The sequence below is a fragment of the Calonectris borealis genome, chromosome 2, assembly GCF_964195595.1.
Source record: "Calonectris borealis chromosome 2, bCalBor7.hap1.2, whole genome shotgun sequence".
Taxonomy (NCBI): domain Eukaryota; kingdom Metazoa; phylum Chordata; class Aves; order Procellariiformes; family Procellariidae; genus Calonectris; species Calonectris borealis.
In genome coordinates, this window is record NC_134313.1 from 124472320 (window position 1) to 124489649 (window position 17330).

At 43.2% G+C, this 17330-nt stretch overlaps 1 protein-coding gene across 2 annotated transcripts in view; it reads right to left on the reverse strand.

Moving 5' to 3' along the window:
- Nucleotides 1-17330, reverse strand: part of POMGNT2 (protein O-linked mannose N-acetylglucosaminyltransferase 2 (beta 1,4-)) — a 32474-nt gene that overhangs the window by 3465 nt on the left and 11679 nt on the right. The window contains exon 1 of one of the 2 annotated variants that reach the window (XM_075143341.1): nucleotides 5019-7202. The exons of the other annotated variant lie outside the window; for it this stretch is intronic. The gene's annotated coding sequence lies outside the window, so the exon portion shown is untranslated. Of the gene's footprint in view, nucleotides 1-5018; nucleotides 7203-17330 lie in introns of those variants that run through there. 2 annotated transcript variants of the gene reach the window in all.

Below are 17330 nucleotides of genomic sequence, written 5' to 3' on the forward strand. Positions count from 1 at the left end.
TACAGGAAGGGAAATTTCTGATCGGTGTATACCTGATTAGACTGTTTCTCACTACAACTTTTAAAGGTAGTATATTTAAACTCCCTTGGCTGCAAGTTTGGAGGGAGGGGAAAAAAGCAAAGTCTCAAGCACATGCTTTGACATCCCAAGCAATAGTCCCTTAGCATTTTAACCCAGAGATGCTTGTTTTTATATGCCAGAGTGGAGGAAGACAGTAAGGCATATTTAGGACCAATGCAAACACCTTCTCTACTGTCAAGGGAGTTCTTTTGAAAAGAGATATTGCAGCCTAAAAGCTTGATCCTGCAATCTGGTTCATGCAGCTTGGAATTGAATGGAGAATCATTCATGGAATTCAATGAAGTTAGAAGGGATCCCTACAGCTTGTGAGATCCCAACAGCCTGAGGGATCCCTGTCTTAGGAAGAACTGAAGGTATGTAGGAGACTGAATAAAGCCAAAGAAACAAGTGCTAGCTGTAAGCTACACAGATTCAAGAGGTGGTCTCTGGGGATCTGAGCAACAAATTCATTTCAATTTCAGAGCAACTCTAGCTACTCAAATGAAACAGAAATGAAGTCCACCTCCTTTGGCAAGTGGTCTGAAAAACTGCCTCATTTAGCAACTCCCTAAAAGCAAGCGGCAAATTAAAAAGCTGTTGTTTTGATTTCAACCATGGAAAAGGAAATGGGAAGGGACCCAGAGTGGTCATCTAATTACCAGGGCAGGATCAACTCTCCCTAAACCACTCCCAAAAGATGCTTATCTATCTCATTCTTCATACTCGTTCATCTCTTCAGCCAGTCTCTAGCAATAAAGGCATGAAGGACTGTGATAAACTCTTTCCTAACACTTAGCCTTTGTTTCCACCACAGCAATTTAAACTTGGTCTTGTCCCAGGTGCCACAGATATCCTGCCAGACGAATGATGGCTGTCACATCACCTCTCAATCTTTCCTTCTCTGTAACAGGGGATGACTGCTGCTGCTGATGGCTTTGCAACTCTTAACCATAGCTGTTCCATGGAGAGCCTTGAATGGAAACCCACTGGGGACAGCGGTACATCACTTGGTTAGGCTCTGCTAATGCAACCAAACCAGTTTTCAGGAAAATAAATTTTTGATGGGGGCAGATCTTAAGTTATTTTGTTGGCACCAGACTTCCAAAGCCTCACTTTACTTCTTCACTATCTTTGAAAGACATCTAACAATATCATCCAACTCTCCACATAACCTCCCCACTACAGACCTCTCATCTTGTGAGCACAGCTTTAAATTACTTTAGCAGCATCACCAAGGAAAGGACTGAGCTCAAGCAGCCATGTGCAAAGCCTGCTAGTCAGTATGTGAAGCAGACCTTTAACAACCAAGTCCTCTGCCACAAGCACACACTTCAAATGAAGGCCAGTCTGCGGGCATTGTAAAAGTTAACTACTGCAAGTCAGAAGAACAAAGCACCTACAAGTTCAACAGAGTCAAGGCAAGTTGCAAGAACTTGGCAGAGGGGGAAAACCACATGGCCTCTTTATTATTCCAGTACGGCAGGGAGAGTGTGTATGTGTGGGTGTTTCAAAGGCATCAGAAGCCAGCAGTCCACAAAAATACCACTGATACCACCTGTATTTCACGGGCATCTCAGTGGTGGAGAGCTCTACTGACCATTACAAATCCCTTGAGCCAAACAGACCTCCTTGGAAACATCCTGTTCTAATGTTTCACCCCTGGCTGATTTGCTCTCTCCCCTCCAGCCCCAAGGGAAGGGCTTAAGAGGCACTTCAGAGATGTAGCCTGATGGATGCAGCCAATGTTCGGAGGTTAGCAATTTTCATTTCAGACTCTGCTACAGCAATACCCTCTAAATGCCTATAAATGAAGAACTCGGCTTTTTAATAAAAATCACTTGCAAGGTCCTCCTCCATCTCTTCCCCCACTGCAGCTCTTTCACTTCCCTGCACTTATGTGAAGTGAGTGTATGTGCTTTAGCCATACAGGTGTCAGGAACGAATGTTAAGAGCTAGCAATGCTAAAGGAATCCATCTTCATTCCTGTTCCTCCTTGCTAGTTCATAAATCCTGGTTCATGCTGCTTGGCTGAAAGCTGCTTTTGATGGAAGTGAACAAGGGGATATGGACAGGAAGGGGTGTTGCAGGCAGAACTAAAAGCAGAATTTCACAAGTACTCGGGGAACAGTCTTGATTCTTCGCTTCTTTTCCCACATTTTATCATCCCCCTTTTGCTTTCAGTGAACATAGACCTTAGAGAACTAAAATCTTTGGTCTTTCAGGGAGTGACAGAACATAAACAGTAACAAACCATCCTGCTGTTTGCTTTTACATACCCAGGAGAGGCTGCACCAAGGGGGTAAAAGCAAGCAATCACTCTCCATGTCCCCTAGTTCCTCAGTCCCCCAAGCTGAGATCAGCCATTAAGCGTTGTCAGCAGCAGTAGTCCTGGGATGGGAAACTTTCTCAGGAGGCAGCAGGTAACTCTGAAATCGGTGAAAGCATTTAGCCTTCCACCTGAAGAGAGCTGCTTCACAATAAAAGAAACTTTCATTACTAAATCTCCATCACAAAATGGGTCTAGAGCTGCCACTCCCCTCCCATGGTGTCACTGGAGAACATCTTAAGAACTGAAAAGCACTTGCAGAAGTGGCAAGCTAGACACACTGCTACTTTCCTTAAGAGCAGAGTCCTCTGTGCTGTTTCTTTCTACATATAGGTCAGCATCTAGGCTGTTCACACCCCCACTTGCCCACAGACTACCTCCTCCCCAACCCCACCACACTCATCTACCCTCTCACTTCCCAGTGACACTGAGATAACCACAGCTTTGTTCCACGTGAGCAATGCGTCCCAGTTACCAAGGAAGTCGCATGGACTGACATTTTTTTACTCTCTGCTTTAAATGCTAAAGCACCATCCTTCAGCAACAGAAGACGCGACAGCTGATCTGAGCATAGCCAGAGGAGACATGCACATAAAAGCAGCACAGAGCTTCTCGCTGCCAAGCTGGCAGAGGGCAATGATGCCCCATGGGAGGGGATGGGACATGCCCTTGAGGATTCCCAACAGGAGCGGGCTGCAGGGGAGGAGTGGGAGTGAGAGAGGAAGACATAAGGAGCAGATTTCCCTGGCAGCGATGCTGACAGGGCAGCGGGGCAGCTGTCTTACAGCACCGCACAGTCAAAGATGGGGGCCTCAACAAATACACCGGCATAGGGGCAGCTCAAGACTTTGCAAGGGAAATAAGAGCGTGTCCTGAGGTTTGCAGCTCGGCCACAATGGATGCTGCTCCAGAGGCCAAGAGCCTGTGGGAGGGACTATTTTTGGTCAGCTTATCTTTCCTCTTTTTCCAGAGGAGACCACAGGCATCTTACTTAAGAGCTTACCCCATTCTCTTCCTCCACCCTCACTAACTCAGCAAAAGGGTCACAGCTTCATCCTCTCGGCCCTGCTACTGCTGCTCTAACTAGCACTGATTACTGGTGAGCACATAACGACTTCAGGAGCATGCATCTGGTGTGTTCAGCAAGCACCTCTGGCAGAGACCTCGAGCATCTTGCAGGTCCATAATACTCTATTGGAAGTCTGGACACAGTAACACCTTCTGCCTGTTAGCTGCTGGTCATCTGATGTTATAAACATTCTCAGGAAGTGGGAAAACAAGAGGAAACATAGATGGGGAAGCTGTTCTTCATCTCTTGTTAACATGCAGAGGAGATCAGAGTGGGTGGGATGGGAGAGATTAATTTCTACTAATAGGCAGCTGGCATAAAGGACTGTTTGGATTCATTTAAGAGACGAGTTCTGTTGTTCTTTTTTTAATTATGAAGCTAGGATGAATCACTACTTTAAAGCTATTAATATGATGGACAATGTTTAAAATCTCTTCTCCATTTTAAAAATTACAATCTAGGTAAGAAATTGGGAGAAAAGCTACAAAGTCCACACAACAAAAAACAAAAGAAAGACACAAACATGCACTACTAAGAACCCCAGAGGAATAAAACAAAAGCTTGATTAAGGAGAACAAGGGTCACCAGGGTGAACAACAAGGTAGGACATGCACAGGGGACCCTGACCCTTCTTCTTCTTGTGGCAACACAGTGGGAGCAGATACTCCCTCCTCGAGGACATTTTCCCCGTAAGCACTCTCTGCCCCCAGATCCGTCTCTTGCTAGGCTGGCTTTCCAGGACCGGCACAGGAAAAGTAAAGCATGCAAACATGGCATTTCACACTCCCCCTGCAAAATGTCTTTTCTTTCTCCCATCCCTGATGCAATAGGCTTAGCTAAGGATGTAGTATATATAATACATGCAGTTTTAAATACCTACTTCATTCATGCTCAAAGCAGAAGTTGCTAGAAGGCAAGTTTCCCGATTGGAAGGAGGGGGAGTTAGGATTCAGCAGCCAAGAGCTAGCTTTTATTCTCATCTCTGTCACAGATTTCCACAGAACTACAAGCAAGTCAATCTCCACAGCCCAAAAGGCTGTTATCATCTTATTCACTGTATTTGTTTAATGAGATACATATCTTTTTCACAGTACATATCACATTAAAGAAAAGATGGTACACTGAATGATTGATATACTGGAACATTTTCTTTGTAAAAAGCAGCCAAGTGTAGAAGTGCTGACTTTTTAAACAGGAAAAGAGCAGATTCTCGAAGGGAGCAAACCCAGCAGTTAAAGCTACAAATATAATTAACGAAGCCCGATACAAAAAGGGGATATAAAAAATAAGAATACCTTAACTCTGCAGCCTCAAGTGGAATTTTAAGTATAGAACTTTATTCAGAAAAAATAAAATCAAAACATAACAGTATTTTTTTAAAAAAACAACTGTCTCACAAAAACTTTAGGTATCTGTAGACAGTTGTAATCAAAATTAGGTTTATCTTCAGTTTTTATGGTTTAGCATAAGTCAGGAATAGAAAGCAAAACTGTAAATCTTTCTATGCAAGACTGCAATCAAGGAGACTGAGGCTCTGTGCAATGGTCCCTACTGGAAACATACCTTCAATATGAATAGGAGAATACCAGTGGCTACTGACCACCTTCAGTTGTGCTTACGGATAGAAAATCTAAGTTTTCTTCCATTTAATTTCAGAGTCTGTGAGAGCAGGGACAGGAAGAGATCCAACCTGACTTTCATGTTGACTAGCAGCCATTGATTTAATATTTGTTGATACTGCTGTGTTGATCTACAAAAGAACAGGTAAAAAAAAAAAATTCCAACACTAAGCAGTCAATGCATATAAGCAAACCACAAAACAGAGCTAAAAGTATGAAACTAAAAAGAATACGTCTTGGGCTTTTAAGGTCCACATTTCCAAGATCTCTTCTCCATCCAGAATGACATGGAGTATGAAATCCTTTCCCCCCCAAAAAATTAACCCTGATCTCCAGAAAATTCCCGTACATAAGATGCATTTCTGATAAAGACAAACAAGCTTGAGGTGGGAGATGTAAGAAAAACGAACTAAAAAAGAAGAAGAAAAAAAAAAGTATTTCTCTCAGCCCTCAAGTCTTTACCTTCTGACAGTCCCAAGACTAAAGATGAAAACGCAAGGTACTCATAATAACCATGGCTAGACAGAGGGGGAAGCTTAACAGACAGAGTTCATTCCAGCCGATCTTTGTTCACCTGAGTATCCCATCGAAACCTATCAGGTTATATTGGCATTAACAGCACTGTCATATGAGTAAAAAACCTCTCCTTTTGCCTGGTCTCTTGCTGTTAGTCTGTAAGCGAGATACCTTTGTCAGAAACAAAAACGTGTCAGAGAGCAGCAGGTTTATCTTACTCCAGCAGTCTACCTAAAGCAAAAATGGAATGGGGGTGGCTGAAGGGAAAATTTACTAATGCTGCAAAAGTGAATTTAAAAGAATATGATGTGAGATCCGAAAATACTGAACAAGATGAGCTTCAGCCACTCCAACCATGCCTTTGGGCTTTAGCTGCCATTTGTTATTCTCTGTATTTTATCTATCCTTTCTTTCTTCTCTGATGGGAAAAGTACCCGCGTTATTTGGATACTGGGACTGGTGCTTAGCAGCATTTACAGCCTCAGCTCTCCACGCTTCCCCTCAGCACGGTGCCTGACACCGCTCCCGTGTGCTGCAAATTCTAAGCAGAAGCCGAAATTGTTCGGAGCACAGCGCAGCCAATAAGAACCGTGAAAATCCCTCCTTGGTTACCACGAGCTCTACATTAGCATGTTTTTAGGGGAGCGTTAAAAAAAGTAATCCTAAAGCAGCACCTGTCCAGTAAGAAATACATTTCTGAAAACCTATAGAATTTAGTCCAGATAAAGATGTTTTCCCCATGAGACTTTTGTTTAAAAATGATAAAGCAAACCACCAGTGAAACAAAGAAGGACTACAAAGACCTGGGATTACAAATCAACTACTGACCTCCTTCCCACACATGCACAGCCACAGAGGAGAGATTCAATGTGAAGTTTTTTGGGGGGGAGCAAGGAAACAGCATCAAAAAACATGCTAATTCCCCCACCCCCCAAAGTACACTGCAGCCAGGAGTGCCAACAAAACTGAATTCAGAGCCGTATGTGATCAGCACAGCAAACAGAGCACATTTACAATAACACCCAGCAAAGAAGCACAGTAATTCAGAGTATCTGCAACCTTTTTAATCTTGGAAGTACTATCACTGGTAGATCAGTGTTTCAGCACATGCACGCATACCTGGTGTTGCTAAATAAAAGGAAATGCTATCCAGTGCCCCTCTTTCACAGGCGAAAGAAAAAAGAAGACACCTTAAAGCTACGCTTTGCAGGGGAACGAACATACTCCAGTCCTCTTCTCTCCCCACCACCATAAAGAAAAAGAAAAAATCGTATCTAACAGCTCTGAGCACAGTAACCCGTGCACCATCTGCAGACTGAACTACCTTTCTCCCCCAGGTCTGAGCATGCTCTGTCTGTCGGCAGTGTCCTACCGCTCCAGCTGGCTCACCTCAATTTGTTAGCCTCCCAGAGGTCAGCCTTGCATGCAGGATGATTTGCTGCAGTATTCCTGCAAATCCCCAAAGGGCGGCCACACTGAAACAAACACCATCGTGCTGTTTCACAAAGCTGAGCATGTCTTGGGAGACAGAGAGCAAACTGGTTTGCAGGGGGACGCATTTTAGAAATCCTGCTTTTAGATATTATTGATGCCACTATTACTCCAAACACTTCACACAAAAGAACAAAACAATAGGAGAGAAAGGAAAAAAATGCCCCTTGCTAGAGGATGTGAAAGCCATTTGGCGTGCTTTCTAGCAATTCCCTTGTCACCAGGGAAGTGATTTCCCAGCTGTGATGGTCAGCAAATGGCTTAGTATTGAACAAGGCTGTGAGTGCCTTCCTTCAGAGATCCAGGGAACTGTATTTTCGAAATGAAGTTATCTTTTACAATGGAAACAGTAATTCCTAAATATAAAGGCACAAAAATGAGCCAGGGCTTATAAGAGAGTATCTTACTGTGTCCAAGCTGAAGGTCATAAAGGCAAAAGTGTCTTACACCAATTTTCTCAGCAGAGCTTGAACCTGTGGGGACTGAGTTGCTTCTTGAAGATGGCAAACTAGGCAATACTGACTGGGAACATTTCAGGTCCTAATTCTGCAACTGGATCTACACGCGGGATCAGAAGAGCAGCCCAGTTCTGCCCACGGCACTCACCGAAAGGCTCACGGCAGGAAGTCACACCACTAAACACAGATGAGACAGTTATTAGGGGTGAGATCCCAGCCCTGTAGAGACATACTTGCAGATAGATCACGAGGCAACATATGAGGCTTGCTGCAAATGTGTTGTCTGTATATTTGAAGGATACATCTTGTTGATTATCTGGGAGGCTTTCTCCCTTTAAGTGAGACCTAACAGGTGAAATAAGAACGATGAAAAAGAGAAGTTCTTTAAAGCCCATGTGTACACACAGGTCTATACAGATACTCTCAGATGAAGAGCAACTGTTTTACATACGGAAAAAGAGAAAAGCATCCCTAGGTTTTTGCTCATGACAGCAATTATCCTTATTGCCAAAATGAAGAAGCTCAAATGTCTCTGCATTAAAAAAATGCAATTAGGTAAGATACGGGGTATTCAAAACTCTCAATTAGGAGAGTGTGGCAGCTACAAGGATTAGCATGTTACCTAGATTCTCGCTCTAAATATGCATCACAGACAAGCTGGTGTCTCCAGCTTCTTACCCTCCCCAAATCACGCTGGAAGTGATCTGAGGGAGGGGATAAATGGATTTACAGCATCTGTGGTGGTTCACTGCACTATGGAGGCATGCTGCCTGGGCTGGTTACTGTTGACCAAGCCTGCAGTCACTCTCTCCACGAACATCCCCTGCTTACTGTGGAACCCCAGCCCCAGGAAACCTTCTGTTTTCATGCAAGAAGCCAAAGCAGTCCTATCAAATTAATCTGCGGAAAGTGACGGGCTGAAGGATTTGCAAGGCATTGAGGGGTGATACACTTTGAATCACAGTAGCAATAGAGCACAACATTAAGTACTGCAATAACCTGCAACTTTTGGGGTAAGGATCCACCAGCATTTCAAGTTATTACAGGTGATGGGTCCCTCATTCACCACCAAGTACCCTGACCTTACTGAAGCCAGGACTCCCCCCTGGGGAAGGCAATTGCAATCTAGGATGGCACTTGGGTATCTCCTCCTCCCTCCCAGGACACAGATCCACTGCCTCAAAACAAGCATGTCCCTCATCCACCTTCTCCTGCCTGCTGTGGCAGAGGCAGTGTTTTCTCCGATGTAAGATGAAAACAGGGTAGTCCTGAGGCAGAGATCTGGGAGAACTGGGAGGCACAAAGCAGTCCCCGGAAGTCCACGACTTGTCCTGGCCAGGACCCAAGACCGCGAGCCTGAATACAGCTACCGTCAGAGTTGAGAAATGTGGGTGTCATTCAGCATCACACATGCTTAACAATAATTACACGGAATTTATAACCTTGTGTTTCTGACTGCCAGTTAAAAGCCAAATACAGAAGAAAACTAAGCTGAAAGAAACAAAGAATAACCCCAAATAACATTCTGCAAAATCAACAAAAGTTTCTTGACAAAGCTAGACCTTCAAAAATGCCTGCCAACATGATGAATGAACACAACTGTTGTATCTACTAAACTAGGGCATCACAGAAGTAAAACAGGCATTTTCTCATCTCCTGCTCTGGAGTGCCGCTTTTACACCTCTGGCTTCTTGGTACAGAACAAGCAAAATGGTTCTGGCCCACCTGGAAACTTTAAAAACCACTAGGATTGACAGGACAAGGTGCCATCTACCTCAGTATCCTCCTTTCCAAGCCTGTGCCACCTCTTCCCACCAACTCAAGGTGGACTTTGAACTACAGCATGAGCCTATGCCTGTCCTGAGAGGATCCCAGAGGGACACTGGTCAGTCACAGCTGCTTGGGAGAAATTAAAAAAAAAAAAAAAAAAAAGAAAGAAAGAGCAAATAGAAAAGATCCCCTCTTTGGCAGGCCCACCCACTGCCCCCAGCCTGTCCTGTCGGGACTAGGAATATCCAGAGTCACCCTTCTCTTTTTAGCTCATCTCATTGCCCTCTGGCCCCTGTGAATCCAAAGATGCTGTCTCGAACAAGCCAGATATTTTTCCTCTGACTTTTGAAAGTTGAGGAGTGGGGTTAGATTTGTAGCTGACTTCACTTGAAAAAACACCTCTTGATTTTGTTTTTCCGCACTTCAGAAAGTTCCACTGCATGACCTAGCTTCCACTGAAGCTAACAGAAGCCCTTCCACTGACTCCACAGACCTTCACCTCCGGCTAGGGACTTTATCAGTGGGATCCCTGATAACCCAGAGATACTATGCTGGGCTCCTTATCTTAGTCAAGCTTTGATTTTAATGGAAAAGAAAGTACATTTACAGACTGATCTTCTATTTATGAATAAACTGCTTCTCTACCCCTGGAATGAGATATATGCATAGATTTCACAGATACAATTTATCACATCACATGGAGATGGATAATTTAATCCCAGTCCTGAAGAGGGTCCTATTGTCAATCTGCCGCACCACAAAATAACTGAACAAAACTACATCATTAAAGGGGAGGAAAAAAGCATAATCAAATAAATCCAACAACTTTGAAATAATAACTGTCTATTACTACTGTACCATAAGGCACTAGGTGTGGCAGCCCCAAGCTCTTCTCAAATAGTCAGCACCGCCAGCCTACTACAAGTTGGTGAGGTTTGAATAGGTTGTCTTGGCTCAGAACTAAGAGTTTGATAAATATTTAATACCCCTCATAAAGTTGCAGCTTCCAAAAACAGTGCCACAAAAGAAAAACAGTTAACATTTTTGGAACTCCTAAAAAACAGTACAGCACAAACAATACTCACCAAGCTAGCAAAGAAGTCTGAATAGACCCCCTCTTAGTTTAGGACTGATAAAGAGCAGGTAAATCATTATTTACTGAATCTTTGCCTTGCACGTATAAGTTGCAGGGGTGCCTGCGTCATTCTGAGTCACAGCATTTATTATTTATAGTCCCAGAAGTAAGCTCTAGAAGAAATTGTTCTTCCTGCAGTGCTTTTCAACCAAAAGTGCATCTCAGTTTGAGAGCACAAAAAAATTTCATGCCTGAACTGACAAAAAAAAAGTCCTTGTATTGATACAGAAGGAGACAAAGGAAGCATTGGGTTTCTGGACACCAAGACCAGGAGTCCACACACAGAGGATAGCATTTTGATTCTGCAGAAGCTAACATTAAAACTGATGTCAAAAGGACCAGGACTCCAGCCAAATATTGAAAATTCCTAAGCAAGAATACACTTTGACAGAGAAAAAGTATTTTTTGAAGAGTATCTCAATGGCCAAACCCCACTTTACTCAACTGCTTCAAGCATGACATACTCCCAGGCTTAAGAGATGTAGGTTACAAGTTTTACATAAATATTAGGTTTACAAAGGTGTAAGTATGATCAAACACATTTCACACACACACACTTAGGTTACATCTCTTGACATCAACCTGACAAATTAATAGATATTTATTCTCCTCCACAGATATGTGCATATATTATACATATAAAATACATACTTGTTATGGAAAAGCACACTATCTATCTGAATTTGTCATATGCTAAACTATTCACTCTAATATTCACTCTAACAATCCCCTCCATCCTCATTAGGAACCACCCTAGCAGGGACATACTGGCCTGCTCCTGTATATGCAATGTGTGTTCAGATGAATGGCATGGGAGAGTTACCTGCCAGTTTCCAAGGCAGGAGATGGCTTCAGTAGCTGTTCTCACCCAAGCTAGGTGTCACTTGTGCTCTTTCAGGTTCCCATTTTGTCATCAGTAGTGACAGGTCAGCAGGGTGACACAGATAAACCAATTCCCTCTCCTACAGCTATGCCCACTGCATACCTGCAAATGTAATTAGTGCCAATGTGTCTGTAAAGGAAGCAGAGATAATTCATGCTCACAAGAGCAGCTTGGTAAGTAAATGATGTTCACCTAGACTGACATGAGAAACTGCCTGCGAGACCCCTGCTCATGGCCTCACCATGGTGCTTCCCACAGCCCACTACTTGTTAACTGTTTTTGCCTAGGCGGCAGTAAGATCATCTGCCCTCTCTCAGACAACACTTTAATATTAGGCCTTTATCACCACAACATCACCTGAAGAAACACACCTCCCATTTTACAGATGAAAAGATTGAAACTGTCAAAGGGATCTGGGTAGGACACACCACACCAGCAGCCACAAATATGGTAGCAGCTTCCTGTGAAAAACCCACCAACAATCAAACCCCATGGTTGTATTCATCTCCACGGGCTCCAGGGCCTCCAAGATCACAGGTGACAGTTTAAACATGATAAAGGTCAGGGAGGATTAAGTTATCAGCTCTGTCACTGAAAGAGCTGCTGGCAGGGCAGACACAAGCCTGCATGCTCTGCTCTCAGCACACCTTCCTTCCATCTTCTCTCCCCATCCACGCTTGCCATGCGGAGGGCCGTGGGGCCTCCGGCATGCCTGGGAGACTCCCTGCAGCCACAACTTAGCCTGAAGATGTAGGCCCTGTCAGCATGGACTTGTCCTGAGAAGGGTGGAGGAAAAGGAAGAGAGTTCCTTTTTCCTGTCTGTTCAGACAAACAGGGTAGTCATAACCAGCAAATCTCATAGACGTCTTAGGAAAGTAAGATGCTAATACCACAACAAAATACAGTTGTTGAAAGGAAAAACATCCTTGAATGTGAACATCATAGGGGCACCAAGGTATGTAAAAGAAGAGAAATAACAGAAATACAAACCTTGCATTTTAGGCTAGACAACGGAACTGTCAAGCACTTTGACGGATCTGTAGGGGTGAACAGCTACCAAGTATGTGGAAGTTTCCGAAGGACAGGGCTTAAGATGTCCAAGCATTTCACTGCCTTCACTGGATTATGCATCTATTTGCAAGTGGTCTGCAGTTGTTCCAGAACTGATGAGAACATCTCAGTTCACAAGCAGGATTACAGCAGGACTGTTCCCTGCATCTGTCTTTGCCCTAAGCTTCCACTTTCTGGTATGTTCAGAGACTTTGTACTTTCCTAAAAACCCTGGAGAACCAAAACCTACAAACCAAAGTCCCAGTACTTCATGGAAAGAACTCCACAAGGAGGCAGCAGCAGCGTCTACAATCTTGATCAAAACAGCTAAAGCGTGTGCTTCAATTAGCCAGTGTCTGACAAATGCCCGGAGGTGCCTAGCACAGCAGCATGACAGGAATGTAGTTCAGAGCCAAGGTAAAGGAGAATCTAAATCAAGTCAGGGGAAATAAAAAGGTTTACTGCCATTTTGAGTCCCAAAATTGCAAATAGATTGTTTCACCTCCATCGCCCCCTTCAGCCACACCTGTACACCATAGCCTCGCATCTTAAAGGGATACAGAGAGCACATAATCCAACCCTATTCATATGATAGTAGTGCAATATTAACAACTAATAGGAGCACAGTATTACTGGATACCCCCACCCACCCACCCACCCAGTGTAACCAGTTAGACTGATGCTAAGGGAGCACAAAACATCCGTGTTCTGGGTTGGCAGTATACCCCAGGGATGCTAATATTCACATGAAAATTCAGAACAGAGAGTAAGGTCTTACGAATCATCTAAAATAACTTATACTGGAGCAGAAAAAAAGAGTATTTCCTGACAGCATAGGCCATAGGACTGAAAAATGCCTGCTGGCCAATTTAAACACTTCGTTAAAATTGTTTTTCGATGAGTACGTAAGTACCCTAGTCTGATTTTCCCTGTGGAAAAGAACAATTCTTACCTTGTCTCTCATCCGATTACACAGTATCATCAGAGGGCCCAGCAGAGCAGTAGTAACACATGGCTGTGGGCCAGGCATTTACTGTTTCAAATGTTGCTCTGAGGGCTACCGCTGCTACTGACAGGGGGAAGAGAAGAAAGCAATATGAATCATCTTTCTCGGCTTCAATGTGAACCACTGCACGCAATAGGGGAAGTGTGATGAATACACTGAGTTACTTGTACAAAACCATTCCAACTCCTCCAGGTGTCATATGCAACAATTTACAGTTCAATAGCTACGAAGAACTTCTTCATGCCCTTGGCAGCCCGAAAATTCATGGAAGGACTATTGAATCTAGGCGTATTTATCAAGGGCACAGCAGCAAGAGGAAGAGGTTCAAGCCTGATTTTAGTGTTGGGGTTTTTTTATAAGACTTACTGTTCTAGTTATTTGAATAGCAATTTAAAATAAGGTAGTTAATTTTTGCCCCATAAATCCCACGAATAAATCAATGCATCATTTCCCTAAAACCCTCTTTCTCACCCCACCTCCATGGAGGTTACAACACCTCCATAAATAGCTGATATGACATTTAATACACACAAGAGGGTGACAGTTTCAGAAAAAAAGCAGAAAGTATCTGTTGGGAAGGGAACACCTGCAAACCTACTGACATAGTTGCTATTCACTGGTGGCCCTCTGATGATGGGAGATTCCTTACCCAACCCTGCCGCAGCAGCTCATTTCTGTTCCCTTCCTTCCCACTGGCAAGATCTGCTGCCTCTGTTGAGTCAAATGCTGAGTCAAGTATTTGGCAATGAGAATCTCTTCAAATCACTGAAGTGTAACCTGACTGTCACTGAAAGAAGAGCAACATCAGCTCGATAAACCAACTGCTGTTTAAAACAGCTGCACTTAAAAACATCTGCCCCTGTTCATTATGTACAGCTCTGGATCCACGTGCAGATATTTGCAAAGCCAAGAAGAAAGTGGTCTTTCAGCTACTTTACACAGTATTTTGAGACATCAAGGGCACTGCAGGCAGCACCCTACATCAAGATGTGCTTCCCCACCTCTAGACTTCTGCTAGCATTGCTGCATCAGCAGCCATTTCCCACAGAAGCCATCTAGCCATTATGAAAGCCCTGCAGCATTACCCAAGACCACGGTGGGTTGGAGCAGCTCTGAACCCTCTCATCTTGGGAATGAGCCATAGTAAAAACATACATACTATCACACTCATTATCCTCAAAGAGGATGGTTCCTGTGACCTTGAAGAAAAGAAAAGACTAAAATACACATATGTATCAGCCATAGGCAGTGAGGCCCATCCCAACTCTGGAGGGGTGCGAGATGGAGGACATACATCATCCCAAGCAGAACCTTCCTGCCTTGGCTCATCCAACTCCACCCTCTCCATGGCAGAACGATGTGCTTCTAATCTGTCCTGGAGGCTGACAGGAACTGACTGCTGAGGTAGCCAACCCTTCTTCCCAGGCAAAGGGATTAAAGCTACAGCCACAAAAAGCTCCTCTTGCAACAATGGAGACTCAAATCTGCACCTGTATTAATGCAAGTATCTGAAAGAAGAAAGCACCCGAGTCAGAGGCTGAGGACTGACTAGAAAACAGCCATCTTGCCAAGTGACTTAAGGTTACACAAAATAATCACCATTTCTTTACCATCAAGGTGATGAAATACACTAAAATAAAAACTAAAATATACTAAAATAAAACCCCTCTTCTCTAATTTGCTTGAATATATTCAACGCTTAAAGACAAACATGTATCCCCTGTGTTCCAATGGGACAAAAGACATGCACATAAATTAAGCAAGGACTGGAGAACTTTTTGAATAATAACTTGACTTCGTGACCTCTGTGCTAAATATATATATAGGTATATAATACGTATGTATGACTACTACAAAATTCGTATAAAAGATTACAATTATTATATAGACTAAATATTGCTCTTAAGTTTATACCTGCATTAAAAGACGATTAATCAGTGGCTTTATAAATTTAAAGAAATTAATTTCAATAAGTGGCTAGCTTCCCAGCTTTAGTTTTGTACCTTTGACACAATCATAACAGTCAGAAGCCAAGAAGCTGCAGAGCCATATATAAATGCGTGTGAAGCTGTCCCAGATAACCTTATAGGAGAAGGGAAGGGGAGAGCAACTCCAATCTTCATTCTTTATTAGCTCTCAGGTCTCTGCATGAACACGAGTAATAACCTAAGTAGTAAAGAACAAACAGCCAGAAGCAAGGAGCAGGGGTAAGAACAAATCATTAAAAAGTGATAAGCACCAAGGGCCCTAACTTAGCTAAAGGCAGTAAAAATACACACACAGAGGAAACCACCTCATGTCTCCTCAAAATTAATCTGGTCATACAGTTTTAGTGCCGAGTAAGTGACTGCCTCAGCGCGACACCAGAGTGTCTGTTAGAAAGGACAGTATTTCATCTATATGCTTAGAGGTCTGTTTTCCCAGGTATATCTCTCCCTCCTTCTAAAAGAGGAAATTACACAGCAAATTAATCTTTGTGCACCTTTTTATTTTCCACCCCTCCTCCTCTTCCCTCCCTCCACTCCTCCCATCTATTCTGAAAGATAAGAGGGAAAATATGGATGATTCACAACAAAATTGAAATAAATTCACAACTGCAGGAACAGCCTGAGTCTGGTTTGGCTCACTCAAGTGAGCTTATGATATGGTGAGTCCATATAAAAAAAAGTGGTCATGAAACTGGTGTCACACACCTTTCAGGGAGCAAACACTGGAAATTAATCTTGCCAGTGCAAAGGGATTTCAATTTGCAAACCATCAGCATCCCCCTCAATTTACATTAAAAGTGGCCAGCTGGGAGAGGGGAAGCCAACAGCAAATTAAGACACAAAGCAATCACTGGCTAACTCATTTCCAGTGCATCAAAGGCCCATCAGTGACTGCCCCATGCAATGGACCATGGTCATCCTGTAACTACATTTGACTGCTTGCCAGAAGCAAATGCAAAACCACATCGCATCCAGGAAGTCATTGACGATACAAAGCATTCCTCTTCACAAGAGGGAGCGCAGCCCCTACATCCAAACTAAGGAGGGCTTTTTCTGGGACAAAAGGGACAGAGCCAGATGGTTTCAAACTCCTTCAAGGCATTTGCAATTCCCAAAATTGTATTTTACACAGACTATGCTTAGATGTTTCATTGGTCACCAGTGGTCCAAAATTCACGTACAACTTAAAACTACACATGGGTTTCTGAGCTTAAAGAAATCAGGGTCTAAACTCTCAGCTGGGTACCACTCTCAGAACAAAACGCATTCACACTAGTACACCACTGAAGGGAACCAAACTGTCAAGAATAAGTGTTATTCAGAGAACAGTATGCAAAAGTGGGCCCTAAAACATAATGGGTGAAATTTTAGCTCCAAAAGCAATGAAAAACTCACAGCATGGCTTTGAGAAGAATGTAGCAGAAACACCCCAAACAGGCTGGTTTTGAAGACGGGAAGCTTGGAGAAGGGAGAGCAAAGCTTATTTTTCAGTGCTAACCACAAGACTTCATAAAAGAATCTTTTAAAAACCTATATGGTCTACTGATTACTGTATCAGAGAGCATAAATAGATGAATAAGAAAGATCTGTGTGCAAGCCCATACAAGAGGTACGTAGAGCACAACTAGGAAACTCACTATAATTCCTTGGCTTCATGCAAGCATGGTCCTAGCATGTACACAGCTCTAAGCTGAAGAAAGAGATGGTTCTCTGAAACAGAAGTAGCCTATGTCAAATTTATGCAAGGACCTCCAATCAAGGACCCAAATCACAGAATTCAGCTCCTCTTTGCTCCTTCAGCAACAAAGAAGTGGGCAGATCAGACTTTAGAGACATCATTCCCTGCTAATTACATGATAAGAGTTTAAAACAGAGATTGTATCACACCCACTGTCTGTCAAGACCAAAAATACATATGTAATCAAATTAAGTAAACCAGTAAAAAGATGGAAAGGAAAT